This window comes from Haemorhous mexicanus, chromosome 1, assembly GCF_027477595.1.
Source record: "Haemorhous mexicanus isolate bHaeMex1 chromosome 1, bHaeMex1.pri, whole genome shotgun sequence".
NCBI lineage: Eukaryota > Metazoa > Chordata > Aves > Passeriformes > Fringillidae > Haemorhous > Haemorhous mexicanus.
The window spans coordinates 53,039,430-53,059,804 of NC_082341.1; positions in this window are offsets into that span (position 1 = coordinate 53,039,430).

The window sequence follows — 20,375 nt, forward strand, 5'->3', positions numbered from 1 at the left end:
GTTTTTGATGAACAAAGAAGTGATGATCAGACTATTACTCTAGATCCTCTTTGGCAGCAGGAATTTTGAAAATGTAAGAAAAGAATTGTTGTAAGAGTGCACCTTTTCTTTGTTCACCTTCTTCTCTATTTCAACTTTCCAACACCAGTAATTCCAGAAGAACCTTGCATTTCAAAAAGAAAAATTTAATCTGGCATTTCTGCTACTTTTCCAAAGACCTGCTTATCACAACACACGCAGGGCTAGAAAGCAGTTACTCACCTGAAGTCTATCTTAATTTAATTTGGTTCCTCCCTTCTGTAACACATCTGCCTTATGGTGAGTGAGATATATCATATTAGTCAATGCAATGCAATGCAATGTAATGATCTGAAAGAAGTAGTTGAGAGATTGTAGTGTAGTTGCTAGTATACATATGGAATGCAGGATTGAGGTCTCCAGCAGTATTTTGCCAGTTTTGGGAAATTTGTAACACTTTGTCAAAATGACCCAAGATGGCAGGGAGCAGCTAAAATCTATGAATATTCAAATGCTCATTAATTTTAAGTCGGTAATCCTTCACACATTTCAGTGAGTTTAGGTACCAGGGCAGAAATGTGAACCCCAGATGACACAGAGCTAACTGTGTGGCCTCCTAAAGAACCTTCTGATCATATTGAGATATAAGAGTTCCAGTCCCCACAGGAGAGGACTCTTACCCTTGTGGGAACTCATTCTAAGACCTCTTATCTGTATAAAATGACCACACAGCCCTTGGTCAAAACAGTGCTGACAAAACACAATTTTAACATAGGCAGTAGTCAAAAACTTGATAGGCTTGAGCTGGGGTCCTAGACTGGAGGGTACATGGGACCCAGTCTTGTCATAGGGCTCTGATTTTAAAACTGTTTTTAAACCGCCATTTAGAAAGCCATGGTCACACATAGTTTCTACCTGTTCTTGATATTTGCCTGTGAACAATTGAAAGTTAAATACCTCTATATAGGGTCTCATTCATTTGAAAATATCTTTTGGCTCAGAAATGTGACCATAAAAATACTGTGTGCATGTTTCCCACAGTTAGTTTTGTTCCTTATTAGTTTTTACATTATGCTAAAAATCTTCCTTATAAGAAATTCTCTTATAAACTCAGCTTACCATTCAGGAATCCAAATACCTTCCTCTTTAGTTGTTGATCAACAGTAGCGGTGAAAATGCAACAGTCCATATTTTTCCCTGCCACAACTTTTCATTCAAGGTTAGATGTAACCCATAATTAGGGTTAACACACTGGCCCATGTATTTTCCAGTTCATTGTCAACACTGCTTCTAAAAGGAAATAACCAAGCTCATTCTTTGCTGTTTTGTCTCTGCAGGTCAGACAGAGAACAGAAGTAACAATAGCAACAACAAAGATTTGATGCCTTAGCAGATGTTATTTAAAGGCAATGACAAAATATTTTTAAATGGCTTTTTTATTATAATTCAGTAAGATTAATTCTCTTTGTTCCAAATACTTATGATATTTTAGTGTTTATGCATAGTTTCTGTAACAAAGTAAAGATTCTGCATTTTGTCTATTTTTGTCCCCAAAATAAATAATATGCAGTTTTGCCATGGGAAAAATAATAAAATTCCATCATAACTTTCTTAAATTGTTTGGAGATGTCAGTCATAAGTACAGATATGAATAAGCTGAAATAACAATTGTTCAATATTAAAGAGTCATAACACAGAAATACAGCATGAATAAACTGAAACATTAAAGGGTCTTGAATATAGTTCCAGTCTTTAATTTTATATGGTAATCTCTGGGTTATGCATTATCTCCCCTTTTCTAATGATGCAGCAACCTGCCATAATTTCTCTTCAATAAGGAGTAGCTGTAACTTTTTGGGGAAAAAGCGTTCTGCTTGAAAACCGTGTCAAGAACTCTGTTCTTGATATATAACAAAAAGTATTAAATAACATGCTCTGTCATCTAATAGAGAGAAGTTTTTGATTCTATAATATAAAACGTAGTAATATTTCTTGAGCATCTGTGTATATCTGTTGTCTCCCCACAGAAGCTTGCTAGAATTCTTGACATTTAGCTTCAAGCACAATATTTACTCTGCACCACCCTTATTTCCATAAGCACGGTGAATTTATCCTGCACTTATCCAGACTCCAGCTTCTGGTGATAGAGAAGGTTACAAGCAGCTGACACTGTGACCCTGAAATTGCTCTAGCTTTAGAGCAAACAAAGCCTTCTGCTGAACAGTTACAGAATTTAGGAAAGGTTTTGGCAGCTTTTCAGGATTTTAGTTTTTTTAGTAGAATTAGAAGGGGTGTGCAAAGCAGGTACTTCAGTAGAACATATTCTTACAGAAATACTGTGCTAGACCAGTAATTGATGAAAGCCATCAATTTTTTATGCTGCCCTAAAGACACCTTTGCAACACCACTCCTGTGCTGCAGCAAAGTTATGCTTGTAATTGTAAAAAGCAAGGATGGAAGTAATGTCAACCTGGCTTAATGAGGAATCCTAGAAATATCTGCAGGCATTCTTCCAACACTGGTGTCGGCAGAGTACTTCCATGGAAAAGACATGTCTTTGTTTTGATGAAATGCAGAGTGCTAAGAAAGTGATGTGTTTAGATACAATTTCCAATCTACTGCATCAGCAGTCTATTCTGTACACATCCTGGAAGCTGCTCTGCTAATAGATTGGCTCCTGAAATGATGTCTGAAGCCCTTGATAAATTATTTTTGCTAATTTGCTTGGCTCAGAACAGACGGAACTTTCTGTAAAATAAGTGCTGGCTCAAACATTTTCTGCTTTTTCTCTGGGTGTGTTTGTATATATATATGTGTGTGATAGATATATAACGATGTGCTATCTCTGCATCTAGAGCCTGGTGGTTTTCTCTTATAGTCTATGTCAAATCATCAAGCACAGCTCTTGGGGGCCATGAAATAAACCTCCCTAAAAAATCAGTATATCTCTTGTGTAATGAGCTGAGTATGGCACCCAGTAGCAAGCAAGAAGTCGTGTCATCCTATTAAAGCAGTAGCTTTTCCCTTCCCTCCAAGACAGAACCATGACTTTGCATTTGAGGGGCAGCATGGTTATCATGGGGTCATTTTCAGCCCAGCAGTTCATCCACAGAGATGGAGAAAAACCTTACACCACTGGTCAGTGGGGCTGCTCTGGGGTGTGAACTGCTCTTTGATGGGAGACACTTTTTTAGTATCCTATTACCAATTTGTAAAGGTAGCTGATTGCCCAGGCGGGGTTTTATTTGCATGTCTGGCTTTTGTTTGGTTTGGTTTTTTAGTTTGGGGTTTTTTGTTTGGTTTTTTTTTGGGGGGGAGGGGGTGGGTGTGAGTGTGGAGGTGTGTGTGTATGACTATGACAGTATGCAAATGAGTTTCTTGCACCCCAGGACAATGACAAGGAATGGAGGTAATTTTTAAGGAGAAGCTGTATAAGCATGGAACAGTTATGATTCTTGATGTAAAGAGAGTCACCAATTCACAAAGGAATTTGATTACCTCTATCCATTATACACACACAGTGAGTGATCGTGCTACTAACCATCTGTCATCTATTTCATTTGCATCATCAACACCTGCCCTGTTTATCTGCTACATTCTTTTCTTCTCTGAATTCTTACACTGCTTTAATAAAATACAGAAGTGTTATTGTTAAAAAACAATTAATTTACAATCCTCCACAGAGATTGTATTACTTATATTTCAATTTAGCTTCTAATGACCTGCTTTCTTGCAAAATTACTTAATTCTCATGTCAAAGATTAGTTATTAGGCATTACCCTGATGCACCAGTCATGTACTGCTGAGACAGCCAAAGCAGCTCTAGGTGTCCCCAGTCATTAATCAGAACTCAGAGACATTTTCCCTATAACTCATTACAGAATGTGATTTCATCTGCCACTTTAACTCTTTGTTTTACTGAATATTTTAAGTCTACTCTTCTTTGTTGTTTTCACAGTTTGGACCCTCAAGGGGGAGAAAATTATTGTAAGTCTAATTGCTTTGGAAAATACCTGTTGTTGCTTGTGTTTTCTGCTGGCCCTCTGCTGAGAAATTAATTTTGTGTCTCAAATGCTATGTGAATGGGGCCTTCTTGTTCTCTGCATTAGTTTTGGGAGAAATTACCACAATTGGATTTTCCACACAATTACAGCATGGGATGTACATTCCTTCCAGTGACAAGAGATGCTATTAAAACTATAGACCACAGAGGCCAAGCTGCTTCAATGGGAGTGCATTGGGAAGGCAGCTGCCACCAGTCACCTCCTTCCTGGGCTTAACAAAAGGAGTTATGAAGCAAGTGGACAAATCTGGCCAATTCTTACTGCATCAGCTGGGTTAGTGAGCATTCAGAAGAATGGCTGTTTTTGCAGTTTGCACATTGATGTTTCATACACAAAATGTTATGTGCAATCTAGGGTAGGGCCAAATTCTACATTCTCACCATATTCCAGGCAAGGATTGGCTTTTCTTGCTCATAAACTAGTATGGCTTCTTCCTTCTTCACAAGAGGTGTAGCACTTTACTGAGAGTAACCTTATTTGTGAGGCATTCGCAGTCTGTGATTTGCAGAAGGTAAGGACGGATTTGATCTTTGAAAAATAGTATAAAGCACTGTTCTGTGTCTTTGTTTATAGATTCTGTGACACATAAGAGAAATACTTGCTGTTATATTAAATCCCGATATTTAGAACATTTCAGCAACTAGGGCATAAAAATTAAATATACTAATGAATGGATTATACATAGAAATTAAACCTTTTAACAATTTATGCCAACTTCAGCTTTTTTCAGCAGAGAATTTTTAAAATGCATAACAAAATTAAAACTTTGGGCTAATAAAACTCATTTATGGAGATGGTACAACTGGCAGGATTTAATATAGAAAAGGTTATTTCTTTTATTCACAGCCAAGACTATATGCTGCAGTACTCCTTCCAATAAAATTTTATTTTTAGCATATCTAAGTGGTGCAGTTGAGAGTGGGTGAAATTTTTTACTTTCCCAAATCACAGTCACTTCTGTCTGTTGAAAACTGAAAAGATACGTAGTGCTATAAAAGGCAAATAATGTCTCATTTGCCTTCTTGCTGCATACCATGCTGGAAGAATAAGAAATGCTCTTCCTTTTCCTAAAGCACAGGAATTGGCTGTAGAGTGTAAGCTGATGAAACTTCAACAGATGTTTAATAAGAGGTAGGATTTTTTTTCACAGTAGACTGTCAAGGTACATGTGAATAGAACAGTAGACTAACTCTTAAGCAACAAGCATTCTATGAAACGATCAAACTAAGCTATGAGGGCCTAAGAATAACTACCTTTGGGTAGCAGAGGTGGGATATTGTTTTTAACATACTGTGAATGCTAAAGTCATACATAAAACATTTTGCTAGGTGTGTTCTATTTTTATAGCTTAATATTTGCAGATAAAATTAATCTGAAATATTAATACCTTAAATTAATATCTTAAATACTGAGAGGATCAACCCTTTGGACAATATAGTGTGTCTCTATGTACGAGCATCCTTAAAAGTGATGTTTCTAAATGATACAGACTAATTGTTTCAATCAGACTAATAAATAATTCATATTTATAAATAGTTTCTACACAAGGTGATGGAGCATAGTAGTAGAGTAGCCAACATCCACCTAGAGCCTAAAATGTCTTCAGACATAATCCTAAAATAATTCTATGAAAATAGAATTATTCACCATTTGAAAAAATGGTGAAATGATATGCTTTCAACTCAGGCTGCACATCATCAGCACCCAGATCAGGAGTTATGCCAAACTAGATGCAATCTAATATGGAAATGAGATGTTGGCCTTGATATTGTGTCATTCTTCTGAATAGGATCACCTGCACCCATATCTCCTAAACGGAAATTTCAAACAGAGTTAGCTCCTTAAACCTTCTAATTAAAATGAGAAATCCCCCGGCTTCCATGACTCAGCCTCAGAAAAAGATTATTAGGAATTTAATAGGGAAAATATCGCATCTCAGACCATCTGTGACCCAGTGCTCTGTGAGAATTTAAAGAAAACTGGAGGGAGGAGGTGCACGCTCCAAAGCACACTCTAGAAGTATTTTGTTGGAGCTGCAATAAATCAACATAGTTAGAGTACAACCTTTTTCAGATTTAATTACTGTTACATAATTATTAGCAAAGCAGTCTCCTCTGAAACTGTAGAACTCATTATATCAAAAATCCCCAAGCTCCTGATGGAATTTATGAGCTAGGTACTCTCTTCCTAGCTCTGGCAAAATGCAATAAGATGCATTTGATTTTGTCTCCAGCAATATTTTTAGTAGGGGGATCTATTCTATTCTATTCTATTCTATTCTATTCTATTCTATTCTATTCTATTCTACTCTATTGGGAGAATATTCCTTATTTGGCTTTTTTATTATAAAACATGTTAATTTTCATTTGTACACTTTTCTGCTCCCTGCACAGAATCTAGACATAAGCACTCAGGGAGAGATACCCTTTCCCCTTTGTTGAAAACTATTCACATCTCATTTTCTCCATCACTCTAGAAGCTACTGATTGAACTAAAGTATGGGTTCCCTCATGGAGATGCCTAAGGAAAAAAATTTTAATGTCTTTTTCCAGACATTTTACTATGAATACAGTTTCAAAACTTGCCAATGATGTGAACAAATTGCCACCAGGGAAGACTATTCGGTGCCTATCTCAAGGAAACCTGGGACCAGCCCCTTCCCTGGCTATTGTTGCCTGGTTAGAGACTTTTGACAGCTGCCTCCTGGCTCCTCTGTAGGACAATGGAGAGATTGCAGGATGCCCTGACAGACAGGCTGACCCTATCTATGAATTCATGACATTGCTTCATAGATAGAAGCAGTAAGAGGCATTTCCCTCAGAGAGCTGAGAGAAGTGAAGAATGGTAACAGCCACGGCTCTTTTAGAGTCACATTATTTCACAGCTGGTGGGACTGGCCTAAGGAAGAAGCAAGGCCTCAGTTCAATCAGATGAAAAAACTACAGCAATCCTCGCTTTTCTATTTCTTCCCTCAGTCAGGAAACTGCAATTCTTAGCAGAACTTGTACTAGCACAGCCCATCCATCAGCACTGCGAGGTACTCCAAAATGCTAAGTGGGTCTTTAGTTCCTTGTGAGCTCATGAGGCACATGTCTAGGAAAATTATCATAGTATGTTAAGAGGTAACTCACAGATAATCAATGATTTTGTGCCGCAGCACAAAGTTGAAATTATATTTACCTGTTGAAATTGCTATGATAATACTGCCAGATGGAACAAGAGCAGCCTGCTTTTTCTTGAGCTGCATAAATTTGAGCCATCAGACAGTGGCTGGTCTTCCTGCATTTACCCACTCCAAAATACTATTTTGTTGTTGTATTTGTTGACTTGCAAAATTGCAAATCTTATCCTGGTAATTTTATATATGTGCAAAATTTCTCAGCTCAATCCATTTTTTTTTACCTGTAGACGTAATTGTTGAGCTAACATTTCCCCAAAGGTTTAAACTAGTGCCTTACAAAAGGTGACATGCTGAGTTATACTGGGTCAGGTATATTGGGATATTCACTTTTGCTCTGCATTTAATATAATTTAATTAACTTCAGAGATATTACTCTTGGTAGATATTACAGGTTGAAAAATAACAAGAAATAAAATACAAATTAATTTCGTGTAACACTTTAATGTGATCTGTATCTTATATTTAATAAATGATACACTTACAATATTCCAAAAGAGAGATTAAGGAAGAAAACAAGAATGAATATGGGCCCTCTTTCATATAAGAGGGCTCAAGGATCAGGATGTGCATTTCACATTGTGCCAGCTGAAGCAAAGTTTGCTGCACTATATTTCTAATAGACCATAGATGGTTTAGAGAGGAAGAGAGAATGATAAAGACAGCTTGAAACTGGATTTCTAAATTAAGGAGGAGTCAGTATATACCTGTTTTTAATTTTCTTTTCTTCCCTAGGAAAAAGCAGTTGCTTAAATTGTTCTGGAAAAGTATGTCTTGAGGTGACCACAAGGAGAAATTACAATAGTTAAGCAAAGAGGAATCTATAGTGTAATAATTGTTGGTGAGCTGGAGAACCTGGTATATAAAACAGAAGACAAAGACAGGACACAAAGAAATCCTAGTACCATCCATGGAGTTTTTTTGAATTGCAGAGAGATCCAGATCTAGCTGCTTATCTAAATAAATCTTCTAAAGCATCTCACTGGAAAAGTGTATTGAGCTTATTTCTTGGGCACATCCTTACTTTGTGAAAGATGGGCTCAGGAGGTTTATTGGCATGGAGGCAGAGGACATGATTTGGGCAGTTATGTGGGCCACTGGGTAGAGCATCAGATTGAGGTTTCAGACTCTTGAGCAAGTTACCATAGCTTAATGAGGTCCTGTGTAGCAGCTGAGCTGTTGCAAATGTAGGGTAGCACATGTTAATTTAAACAATTTTCACTGGGGCTCAGCTGATGCATGGCAGCCATTAAGCCAAGTCACATGTCTGAAATCTGATTTAAAGAATCTGGGTTCAGCTTGCTTCAGGAAGTGGATCTCTAGGTTTCTGCTCAGTTTGTAACTTCTTGGGACAGCCAGTTCATCTTGGGTTTTCTCATGTGTTTAAACTGTAGTAATAGTGCCAGCTCACACATACGAAGTGTTCTGAGAGAAATAAAAAAAAAGAAGGGAATGTTATAAGAATAAGATGTTTGGATTTGTTATTGGGAAGAAGTGTGGAGAATGTTGAAATTTGGCAGAACTAAATGCAAATTTATCCCCACTAATATTTAAGTAAATCCAATGTGTTTAAAGGAGCTTTGCTGGTAGCAATGAGGGCAGAACCTTGCCAAAGTGAACCAGCCCTTTGTTGGTGAGCACAAACAACCTCAGTTGAGATTTGTCATGTTTCTTGGGAAGTGCTGAGGAAAGGATAGAAAATCAGGAAATGTGAATTTTATTTACCACTTGCTAACTTTGGTACTTTGAAAAGTATCATGTGTCCCCATCCTCTCAGAAAAGATGAGAGCACAAATGTCCATTTTTATTTTTTTCCCAATATGGTATGCTTTTAATAATTTAATATTGTGAATTTTGTTTTCTCTCTTGTTTGAAATTAAGGTCTCTCCTGTGGAAGGATTTTATTTTGTATTTGTGTGCTGATCATAACATGTGGCACTCCAGACAGCTATTCTGCTCAGAGCTGAACAACATCAAGCTGCTCCTTTAATACTACCAATAAATAATTTTGTTATTTTTTTCCCACAAAGTGGTACTCTAAGCATTGTGTCAATTCTCCAAGTGACAGATGCTCTTAGAGGTAAAAGAAAAGTGTCAGTATTTGCTGCTTGCTATAACTATTTCAAAACAATTTAAGAATCACTAATTACTAAAATATTTATGTATGCATGTCAGTTACAGTACTCTGCTACTATTTATTAGATAGATTGACAAAACACATGTATCATCAGAATAACGATTCCCATGATAATTACTTGAGGGAATAACTCTGTAAAGAAAATGTGAAATAAAACCATAATATTTTGTACAGTGATAAAATATTTTTGTGGTTATTTATTCTAAAGTTATTGGGTTTGCTCATATATCAAAATGTTTGATCCAAAAAGTAACATCTTGCTGCAAAAAATGATAACTGTATTCTTACAATTGCACTTTTGGAAATTGCAAAGGACAATGCTTTTCACATTCTCACAGTTCATTTCTTGTCTTGCTCCTCCTGTTACAAAGGACTTGAAGACAATAAAGTCACAAATTTCAACAAAAGACACCTGACACCACTCCTGTGTGCATTTACAGTGGATGATAATCTGAAACAGCAGAGCAAGATTTGTAGCCCTGGATTTGGGAGTCCTCCCTTGGAAATATATGCAGCCTTTGCCTAGTTATTCATCAGACTAAAGATTTTCAAAAGAGCTGTGCTAACCCCCTTAGCTACTGCTTCTGTGCTGGCAGAAGCAGCTGTCTCTTACCATTATGCCTGGAGGAAGCAGTGGCATTTGCCAGCAACTCCCTTTGTGTCAAACTCATTTTCTACATTCTCTTATTTCATTTGCATAGTCAATTGGTCCTCATGCCTCAAGAAAATCAGGAGAGCATGTGAGGAGTAAGTTGTTAGAAATGGAGGTGCATGAACAGACATTATATTCCCAACAGATCTGCCAGCTCACGAGAACATAACACCAGAGAGAGAGAGACTCTCTGTACTAACAGTTGACAGTACTAAAATAAAGAAGGCAGCTCCCCCACTCCCTCACATTTCAGGAAATCATTGTGTAAATACAGTGAAATATATCTGTGAGTCCCCTCTTCACTGTGATGCCCTTCTGGTGGACAGGGCTTATTGATGTCAGGAGCTCTGGAAAGAGTAAGAATTAAGCTATAATGGGCTGCCTGCTTCTATTTTCTTCCCTCCATATGTCGCACTTCTTTCACAGTAATTTAGTCCCAAAAGTGTAGGTTAGAAATTAGTCAAAATAGCTTGAAATCCTAGAATAGCCTAGATGAGAGACTTGTTTCATTGAATACCTTCACAATCAGAGCTCAGCATTGTTAGTGCTTTGATCTCCAATGCTTTTTCTTCATCTGTGTCTAGCCTGGCTGCAATGGTATGCTGATGCCTTTGCTGCCCACGAGAGGTCTGGCAAAGGTATTTTCCAGGAGAGGAAATCTATATCTATGTATGCTGTGCTTAACAGAACCACCACTCTGAACCACCAACAGCTAATGATGCCTCAAGTGTGTCTCTGAAAAAAAGTCATCAAGAACCTCTTTCTCATTCTTCTTGAGTAGCTCCATGGACATTTCATAAACCTGACTTCCTAATTCTGATTGTGCTCATGCATTTGGTAGGTACTTCCAGGCTGTTACTTCATGTATGATAGGCTCACAATGTGCAAGCCTCTTTTTCTGCCCCATCCCCATGCCTTTCCATTCTGAGTTTTGATATAACTAGCATTGTGCTGGATGTGGTTTCCCAGGTATAAGTGAAATCCAGGCATAGACAAACAATGCCAAACCAAAACTGATGCTGACTTATCAAACAAGTATCAGTTGCACTTGATGAAAAAAATAATTCTGTGCCTATGGTTCTGGCCTTATTTACTGATGATGTTGATTACCATGCTGGTGCCAGTTGGAAGAAAAAGAGAAAACATGCTGGGGATCTCTGACAACTTAATTAACCCCAGAGATCAGAAAGCTGATCAGAAAACTTCCAACAAAGCAAAAATGCTTTGAATTATCTCGCTTTGGTTATAAGATGTACTTCATTGAATGAGTTTTTTCAAGAACGAGAAAGAGGGAGGGAATAAGTAATATTGTGACCTGTGGAAGCTTGTAATCTAGTAAATAGAGCTGTGGCATGGGATGCTGGTGTTCATGGCCTGCTCTTATTTTGAAAGGTCTTGCTTTATTGCTCTTGCTCTTAGTCAGGTAATCCATGAATCAGACTTGAATCCAGGGGTGAAAATCCACTGTAATCACTCTCCAGCAGGCTTTGGTAAGTAAAAATGAGCTAGGTGTTGCTGAAATTTGGTGTGGTTGAAGAAGGTAAGAGACTTTGAAAACAGGCACTGTTGCTTGTTCAATCATGACAATGTTCTGCAACAAGATAATGAAATGCATGTGCAGCATATTTCCTTTATCTAGTTAATGTGTTCAAGCTAATCACAGTGCATGCACAACTCTGGGTATATTATGCAAAAATTTAGCTGTACCTCACTTACAGGTGATCTATATATCCTTGTCAAAATTTAGGCTTTTCAGTTGTTTTTAAGTTTTTAGACTGTTTTTGAAGCTTTGTAAAGCTGATGTTGTAGCATTATATTTTGGTCCTGTTGTCTCTCAAAGAGGTACCGGATGCTTAGTGCCTTTAAAAATGTTCCTTCATGGTTAGGCAGATGAACTGGTAAAGAGCAGTTCTGACTATGGATGTTTTTTTTTAATAAGCACTATATTTGTAGTTATATTTGTAGTTCTGTGAATGAGTGTAGATATTCCTCAGTCTTAGGTAGGATATGATAACCCCAAGACGTGTTAGTGGTTTGGGACTTTTTGGACTGTTGTGCCTGGTAGGAACCACCTTGAATAGCTTTGTTCCCAGTAAACACAAGCTGATTTTGTATGCCTACAGACCATTCTGCAAATAAGCCTCTGTAGTGACCAGGGAACCTAAAATTGAAGCCATATGGAAACTTACTGAGCATATTAAATTGCGTGCAGCAGTGTTAACAACGTTTTGATTTGTGGCTGCAAGTAATAAATGAATTACATTATTTTGTAGCTGCAAGCTAATTTATCCAGAATTACTTTTTAATAACCATTACCATGTTCACTGGTAAGATTTAAATATACTTAGGAAAAAGTCTGAATGTTTTCTTAAAAAAACCCGCTAGATTCTAATTTGAGATTGCATTTATTTTGTAATTCTCTAGATATTTAAAAGTAAATTGTCACAGAACAATGGAGTGAACTGGAGACCGATTACCTCTACATAATGCAGGAATTGGGGAAAATCAGATGAAATGGACAAATCAAGCAAAGACTCTGTTGTGTCTACTACTAACTTCACAGATACTGGCCAGCAGAAGAGAAGGGGCAGGTATAAAACTGATCTAGGATATCTGAGCAGAGATATCCCTCCTTGTGTGCAGTCCTTCCTTGCCAACAACTTATCCCATTCTGAGGGAGTAGTTTCTTCCCAGACAACTTGTTGGCTACTTTAGGAAGTCAGAGAATGTTAGTGAGTGTATGCTTGCAGTCTGGGACAGGCAGAAATGTGTGTGGCCCCTTATAAAATATCTTCTCTTATCCCTTGGTTCATTAATAATAAAATTAATACATTAAAACTAATTCTGTAGTGTTATTTTTGCCCAGAAGAATGCTAAATTTAAAGGGAGGACACATCCCAACACATGGATAGCAATAAGAGTTAAGGGAATATGACCACAGTATCAGTGAGATACTGTACTCAAGCAGTATCACACACTGTTAATCACTCATGGAGTCCACTAGGCATATATTAAATGAAGAGCTTTTCCATAAGGCTGTGCCTGTGGTAGAGACCATTACTCATGGCAGTCACCATATTACAGAATGTGCTGACATCTGTGTGAGTACCTGAGGGTACAGGGATCTTGTGACTGAGTAAGATGTGGATGTATGGTACAGCAGCATAAACTCCTCTAAGGCATCTTTTGCAGGTTCAGCTGTTTAAAGCGGCTGTGAATCCAGCATGAAGGCTAAAGTAACTGTTATGGGGTAGATGACCTACTGTGTGAAGTAACCAGCTCATTCAAAATGGGGATTGGCAGAGTTGTATTTGGGACATATCGCCCAGTCAAAGCAGACTGGCACCCCAGCTCATGTATAATGTGCCTGTCCCTGAGAGGTAATTAGCTGAATTTGTTGTGACCACAAAGTTGCTTTTTTGTCTCAGAGGTTTCCTCACCTGTGTTTCTGTGGGGTGCTGCAGTGCATCTTTCATTGAATTATTACTCTATTCACTAGGAAAGATGTTGCCATAGTTCTGGTGGTGTCTTTTCACATCCTGCAACACTCATCATGATAGGGCTGTGTTTCTGGTGCTGCAATATTTGTCATTCTGATTTCTGGGCTTAGTTATCACAAGATTCTCCTATAGTGAGAGTTTGAGATGTGGCACAGGGACAGGTTTATCCGTTTAGCCAAGTTCCTATTATTTAATTGAATAAGGGAAAAACTGAGAGTATAGTAAGAATAAGAATATATGAAAGTTAGGAGTAATGGGAGTATGATGGCTATGGATAATTTGAATTCATGAGATGGAAATTTGCGAGTCCAAACACCTGACAACTTGTGGTTGTACGTATTGACTGGCTATTCACTCAATGTCTTACCACATTAATAAATTTTCTGGCATTTTGGCATCAAAATAATTATAACTACATGCATTCAAATTATTTTACCCTTCCTGGTGGAAACCCACAAAATCTGTCCCAATGGATGTCAGTGTGCCTTTGTATGTAAACTGATGGGTGTGAACTAAAATGGTTATTATATCTATTGTGGGGAAAATATGTACTTTTCTAAAATAATGCCTGTTACCAATACAAAGATGCTAAGCCCAAGAACAGCTCTCCTGGCAAATCCAGATGTGTCGTGGTTTGAGAGGAAATGGTTTTTTTGCGATGGTGTGGTCACGCCAATCGGTGTCCAGATTTTAATATTGGCACCTGGTTTGTCCACTGAGGGCATGGATACGCCTCTGAGAACACAGGGGTTAAAAGCTGTGAACTCCCACTGGAAGTTCCTTTTGAGTTCCGGCCCTTGACCAAAGCAGACCTCTCCCCTGTCCAGCTCCTAGCTGGGCAGGGGGGAGGGGAGCCATGCGGCCGGAGGGAGGTAGGCCAGGCCTGGGCCGAAGGGTGGAGGAGCATTGCACTGCGAGGGCTTCGGGCAGCCATCCCCCATTCCACCCTCCCGGAGGGAGAGAGAGAGAGCAGCCTGTGCTTGTGATAGCTCGGCTGGAGTGAAGGAGAAGGGAGGGGTGCCCAGCAGGGCAGCCAGCCGTGGGAGTTCATGAACCAAACAGGCAGAGCCTGGGACTTTTAACCCTTCTTGGGATGATGGAAACCTTGCAAATGCTGATTCCTCCTGGAGTTGGTGAAATTGAGAAAAAGTTGAGAAGAATTCTAGGTGGGAGGAGATGATGGAGTGGCTTTTGGCTGGACTTTTCTTGGATAGCTATGGACAGAACCCTTGAGTTCCTGTGACACAGAGACTGCATTCTAGGGGGAGGCAAGGGCTCAGAGCCAGGAGAGTGCGGTGATGTGAAGGTGTGTGAACAGAGACGAAGGGTGGAGGAGGGTTGTGGTGGTACCCTATGTCTTCGATGAAGAAGAAGAGGAAGATGATCTCTGTTCGAGAGACCCCTCAGCCCCAGGGGGTGAAACATGGGGGGGACAGATGTCCCAAAAGGAGAGGGACTGTGCTCTTTTTTGGAACTGGACAAAGCATCCTTAAAGGGAAAAACCCTAGAAGCAGCTCTGGTCCATGTGCAGTGGTGAGAGCACTGGACATGGAAGGAAGAGGTCACGATGGCAAAATGTTCTCTGTGCGGTGCCACACGTGACACAGAGACACGAGAAGTTTCGACTGTTTCCTGGGTGAAGTCTGTAGTGCAAGAGGGACTCCTCTATTCTCAAAGAACTGAGAATTGATTATCCAAAGGGTGGCAACGGAATTAAGAAATTTGGTGGGGGGAGGAGGAGGAAATTTGGAAGGTTTTCATCCTGTGTTCTGTGTGTTTTTTCCCTGTAGTTTTATGTTAATAAAGTTTTTTTCCTTTCAATCATAAGTTAGAGCCTGCTCTTCTCTGTCTCTGATCACATCTCACAGCAGATACCAGGAAAAGAGGTTTGCTCATGGAAGCACTGGCATTTCGCCAGGCTCAGACCATGACAAGATGGAGAAGGCTTTTCATCATGGCTGACGTGAACTCTCCTTTAGAATTTGGGAATGCAATCTCAATTGCTTAATTATTGAAATTAGCAGGAAGGAGTCCTGCTTCTGGTGTTCTCCATATCTAGACAATGCTTCTCTTCCTACAGGCGCTTCTCCCCATGTGGGGCAAATATTGACTAACATCCATGTGGGCCTCTCCCTGGGTTCTGAGGAGGGTCCTGTCAGAGTCTCTTTGTTTGCAAGCTATCTGCCCAACAAAAATGTCATTCCAGTTGCATCTAAGCATTATGCATTTGGTCATGTGTAAATAAATAACACCGTTGATAAGGTTATGCTTATCTTCCCATGCGATTTAGACTCCAATCTGGTGTCTGCTGAATTCCAACAGAACAAGAGAGGACCCAGGTCCTCCTGCTCCTGCTGTCAAGGGTACAAAATTTATGATATAATCTGTGGTTTTGCCTTCATTCTCTATCTGTACAAGGACTTTCAATTCAGCTGATTATTAGATTTTGCAAAGAGAATGTCCAAGAACTTCAGAATTAATTATATTTACCATGTGGGCATATTTATAGATCAGGAAATGTCATCAATTTAAAAAATACTATTTCACATACTAATTAGTTAAAAAAAAAATACTAAGAGGGGGGAAAACCCTCAGACCAGCTTGGCAATGTTCTACAGAATTGCAAAAAACCCTGAGTATCAGAAAATACAATGTTCACAAGACTGGGGTGAGGATGAGAATATATTTTTTCCAGTAAATATTTTTTTAACCTCCTGAAGTGGTGCACATTTTCAGCTACAACCAGATAAGTTCTACATACATGATGTAGAATTAAATCATACAAGAATAGAATTAAATAATGCAAGTAATGCAGTTACAGGGATAAATGTGTAAGTGTAAGGAGCAAGTGACAAGGAAATAGTCAAAAGAAAATGGTGTTTTGGGGAAGTAGGGGGAGGAAATCTCTTTACCATTCTGTAACAACCTTTGCTGCTGTTGCCAATTTAAAGCCAGTTGTGAGTCGTAGGGGTGCCACAATGTAGGTATTACAAAAAAAGAAAAAAACCAACAAAAAACCCTAAAACCCCAAAAAACAACAACAACAAAACCAAACCAAACAAAAAAAAATTAAAAAAAGAAACAACAACAAAAAAAATCTTTTCCCCCCAGAGCTCTTTTGCTTGCAAATTTGCCTTTCCCTTTTCCTAACTCATTCTTGCACATCCTCTGAGATGAGGAGAAAAGCTCTGCAGGAAAACATGACATCCTTTTGGCATAACATAGATTTTTGTGAGATTATTTGCTCTGGTCTAATTGTGTGGTGGAGAAGACTTGGGAGTGTGATTCTGCATGGCAGCCCTGTGTACTATAGTTAGGTTTGTATCAGTGAGATATGACAGGTCTGCCCTTGAGATTCTGCAGTGGCACAGTGCCAGCTGTTCACCACGCTGATCTGTGTCTCTCCAGAGCAAAATCAAAACCTGCTGCCATGGTTCAGCTCTGGGTCAGAACCACAGCCAGGTTACTGAGGGTTTTTTTGTTTGTTTCTTCTTAATTTGAAAATTGCTGAAATTCTGTAAGGGAAGCTGCTTTCCTGACAATTCAGCCTAAAGCAGCACTGTATCTGCTACTTATATAACAAAGCCTGAAGGATTTTGGTATTAGTATTAAACCTGCTTTGACCTAGTGACCATAAAATAAAACCATTGTTAAGCTAGATTCACAATCTGCTAAGCAAAACCATGCAAAGACTTTTTTTTTTCAAGGAAAGATTCTGCCATGTATTGCACTGGGATTTCATTCATCTTTGTTGATGGCATTTCACTTAATTGCTGCCATTTGAGAGCCCTATAGGCAAGGCAGAGAAAGAAGAATAAAGTAGGGATAAAAATGGGAGAGGGAATTGCTACTATAAAAAAAATTCCCATCATGTTTGTGCTTGTGCAATCTCAATACATTTTAAAAATCTTTGTAGAAATAGCAATGAAATGAAAAAAATGAAGACCGTCCCAAAGGGACCATACTCAGGATGTGTCCTAAAGCAAGGGTATCCCTACTGTAATTCAGAAAAGGTTTGAGACCTCCACTAAGGTCTGGCAAAGGAGTGGCTGCCCCTTCCTCCCTCTCTGTGGTCTCACTGGGATTTGTAGGACTGGGGTTTGGGCCACAGGTTTTAAATTGTAGTCTTGAAGGGGTTTTTCTTTGCATGGGGTTCAGAGGTACCACCTAGTACTACCCAGTGTATCCTACTGAGTGATTACTGATGATTCCAGTATTGGAATCATCAGTAATCACTGAGTAGGATACACTGAGGAAAGAGCGCTAACATTACAGTACACTGTTATGCCTCCTGGCCTTTTTGCAATGCAGACGCATCTCTGTGTTCAATGAGACTGGAACATTATGCTTAGTTTATTTTCCAGTACTTTTATTAGTTTAAAAAAAAATATTTTCCTTGCCCTCTTCTGACACATTTGGACAACTTTTTTATGTTGTCATATTAAAAACAGATATTAGGTCAGATGGGAGATTAATCTGAACCGGTACAGCCATTCTTAAATAATTAGTGTGTTTCCAATACCATAAAAAAAACCACACTGCTTTTTAAAAATTCACACTAAAACGTTACTCTGGGAAATAATAAATGGCAAAGAGTTCCACTGTGTAAAAAAGGCACACATTAAATAGCTCTTCTTTTGACAGCTTTGGGGTTCCCATCTCTAAAACTGACAGAAGGTTTCAAAATTTTTGTGCTAAAGGACATGGAACAATAGAAATTTCTCACCTAATTTTTCTGAAGCAGTTCTTTTATGATAATTCTGTCCTCAAAAAATTGAAGGAAGTTAAGAGGAGAACAAGACACACAGATCTGACCAGTTTTGTTTTGCTGTATGAAAGGGATTGAAAGGAGACAAACCTCAAAATGTGGACATAATGAGTAAAAAACCCATTGGCTTTTATTCCTGTGATTTTAAAGGACCAGACCTTTATTAGTACTCAGATTTCCCCTCCCTAAAATAGGGCATCTTCAAAGGCTTTTAAAAATCATGTCAGAGGTTGGAGCACCTTTTATTCTGTGACTGGCCAGCGAAGGATCACAGAAATATTTGTTGTGTGCATAAAAGAGGGTATGCAAGAGAGCCTATTGTCAAAGGAGTTTCCTACCTCCGTATCTCTAAATAATCCATACCCTCCTAGAAAGAGAACATTGGAGGGTTTTTATGCCATCTCAATATTTTCCTAGTACTTGTTCCATTATTTATTGTGGAGTGACTTTCCAACTTGCAATGCCCTCAGCAAGTGTGGTTCTTGCCTTGAGCTACCAGAGGGGGAATCTGGCTGCAAACTGCCTCCCCATCTGTCGTTGAGTGAGGGAGAAAGATCCGAACTGTCAGGGAAATTTTTTCCCCTTTCCCTTTGTCTCTGCTGCCAGAAGGGGAAATAGAAACTGGCCCATGAGTTATTTAGTCAATATAGAGCCACAGAGTTGGAGATGCCCAGATTGCAGAGCCTGAAGACTGAACACTCCTTGGGTTCCTGCTGGATGTATTGTGGTAGGCATTTCTTTCCCTTGGTGCAGGACTTTACAACTGCCTCCTCACACCACTCTCAACTTAGGCAAAGACCCTCCCCCTGTGCAGCAAGACAGCTCTGAAAGTACTTAGTGAACTTTCAGCCTCCTAGAAGAGGCTTCTCTTAGTAAAATTGGTTAGACAAGTTTGTTGCCAATGCTAAATGAGGGGTATTTGCCCCCCCCCGCCCCAAATTATCCCCTGTTTCTGGGCCCTCTTGCCTACAGCACCTTGTTATATATTATTATTTCTCGGTGTGCATGAATCTGTGCCTAAGCTTGCATGCTTTCACTTCCTCAAATAACTTCTTCCCCCTTCTCTCTACCATAACCTTTCCGTGGCTTACCAAATATCAGCTAATTCTGAGTAACGGTAAATGCAATCTATTTTAGGGTCTTCTTTTCTCCCAGATCCCTCCTATATTCAGTGCAGAACACCTGGGGATGCTTTTGAGTTTACAGTCATCACCATTGCCTTTCATCCAAGGTGGAAAATGGCTTCCTGTAGTTTCCATGCCTGACTCTGAGGAAACAGGGGATGATCCTGAGCCAAACCCCTGAAATTTGGCCCAGGACTGCTCCAAAAGACTCCTTTTTGGTGTCATATTTGAGCCTAGAGAGGATATTGTTTTAACAAAAGCCCATGCTTGTCCCTTTACCTCTGCAAACATGGAAGCATTTAGACCCTGATATAAACTTTGGGATATGTTATCACTTTCCTTTGAGGGCAGCCTGGTCTTACTTAGAAGAGATGAACATCAGGTTGTGGTTGTCCTGAGGGAGCTGCAATGCTTGCCAGGGCAGACTGTTTACAACAAGTATTGCTTGTGACATTAGGCAAATTATCAGGAGAAATTGGCCCATCCCCTCTTTGTCCAGCTATGTACTCAAGTGAGGCTGTGAGATTGATGCGTCATTAACAAACTGTGACCCAGACTGTGACTCAGTCAGGAGCTTCCAACTTGCATGTGAAATTTGCAGGTTTTATACAGCTTTTTGAAAAGTATTCCCTCCTCATTTAGAGCAGAGTACTTTTGCTTGTCAGACAGCTGCTGTTTATCCATCATAATAAAGAGGTCTTGCTCATTCAGAGGTTTAAAGACTGTTGGCTTTTAGATCAACAGTTCATTCATTTTATCACTCAAGAGTTTATAGATAAATAGTTCTAGCTGGTTAGAAAACAACTGAGGCTCAGCTAAGCTAAACTCTTTTAAGGTGTGTGGGACTGTGCAGACCTCTGTAGCTGCTGAACTAGTGTGGGTTGCCTACACATCTGTAGCTTACTGGTGCTGTTTTTTAGTCAACACTAAGTCT